The sequence below is a fragment of the Palaemon carinicauda genome, chromosome 33 (assembly GCF_036898095.1).
Source record: "Palaemon carinicauda isolate YSFRI2023 chromosome 33, ASM3689809v2, whole genome shotgun sequence".
NCBI lineage: Eukaryota > Metazoa > Arthropoda > Malacostraca > Decapoda > Palaemonidae > Palaemon > Palaemon carinicauda.
Window position 1 is genome coordinate 17389315 of NC_090757.1, and position 1974 is coordinate 17391288.

Consider the following 1974-nt stretch of genomic DNA (forward strand, 5'->3'; position numbering starts at 1 on the left):
TATATATATATATATATGCACACACACACACACACACACATATATATATATATATATATATATATATATATATATATATATATATATATATATATATATATATATATATATATAGCGTATATTCGTAAGCAAGATTAACTCTGTCTAATGTCTGAACTGATAAATATTATTCATTTCATATAAGATTAAGAGATTTACTCTTCGTTCTAAATTGCCATCCAATAGACTAGATTTAATTTATATTTCAGCAAGTTGTTATGACAATACGTTAAAAAGATCACTTTATTTTTTCAAACGCTGTTAAGTCTCCGTTTATCACACAAGTGTAATATAGTTTACCTCTATTTGATAACCGTTTCATTGAGGTAGAAAAAAAAAAAAAAATTCGGTTTACGTTCTGCGGTAGCTATGCCCTGTGGTAGGGCTGTAAGAATACTACCACTGTACATCTTGCATGTCATAGAAAGCGACTAGAAGGACAGCTGCTGCCTTGGAGTCCTGCTGAAGCAAAAGTCCAGGCCCACTGCCAATTGCTGTGGTAACTGCTGCCTTGCAATTGGACTATTTCGTCAAAGATTAGGTCCACCGCCAATAATTGTGGTTGATTACTACAAGGGCATACGATCGTATAGACCCTCTGGCATATAAACCATTGCATCAGGCAACCGACCCCTTAATGATAACGTTGGAAAAGAGCAAGAAGAAGAATGTTGTTATTCAGTTCTGATACGAACACTGACCGTTGTTGTTTATTTACGCTTTTTCTAATTTCAAGATTTTATTGATTTCCAGTATGGATGGTAAATATGATATGAATTTATCTATACCATCTCATTAAGAGAAACATATACTAGGCCAACTTTTTGGCTTTAACCCAGCCACTGAGGGGGGCAAGCCGGTCTCAACTAGGTGCCGGTCCCAAGCCCGGGTAAATGGGGAAGGTTGGCGGCAGGAAAGGCATCCGGCCATGAAAAATTAGCCAAAACCAATATAGCCAGTGGAGATTGTGAACATCGACCCCACACAAAAGTGGGAAAAGATGCAGATAAAGAAGAAGAAGAAAATTGCTTTAAGAGATTCATTAGCGCAAAGGAGCAAAATAATATGTTAAATAGAGCTGCACTACAAGAAACAGTCGTTAATAAGTGAAAGTGATGGGTGGTTAGGATATGGTTACTGAGATTTAGAAACATTACATGGTTATTTAAGTAAATATAAGTTACCTACTTCGCTTTATGAAAGAAAGAAAAATAATTGAAAACATTTGGTTTGAAAGGATCATCCTATTTTTTGATAAGCAGAAAAGAATTAGCTTTGAAATTCCCAATGAAAATGTCTGATGTGTTTCACTCGCAACTCAAAAAAAAAAAAAAAAAAAAAAAAACAAAGGCCTTTTTTCTGCCGTAGGCCAGCGAGTTTTTCGAATATACTGCTAAAGCTGATGAAAATTAGGATTGAATTAACAAGATTAATTCATTCTTTTATGTGAAATAATAGAATTAGTTAAAATAGAACAAAATCCTACTGCCTGCCAACTCCATGAAAAAAAAAGGAACCTGTAACTTTTCTACACACGAAGATTTATGTCCGCGTTTATTATGCGGTAAAAGAATTTTCTTGTAAAATATTTAGAGGTACTTTCTGGTGGTGAAGGCACACGCACACGCACACACACACACCTATACACACATATATACATATATATTATTATTATTATTATTATTATTATTATTATTATTATTATTATTATTACTTGCTAAGCTACAACTCTAGTTGGAAATCAGGATATTATAAGCCAAGGGGCTATGTATAGCATATATATATATATCTATCTATCTGTCTATCTTTATATATATATATATATATATATATATATATATATATATATATATATATATATATATATATATAAATATATATATATATATATATATATATATATATATATATATATATATATATATATATATATAT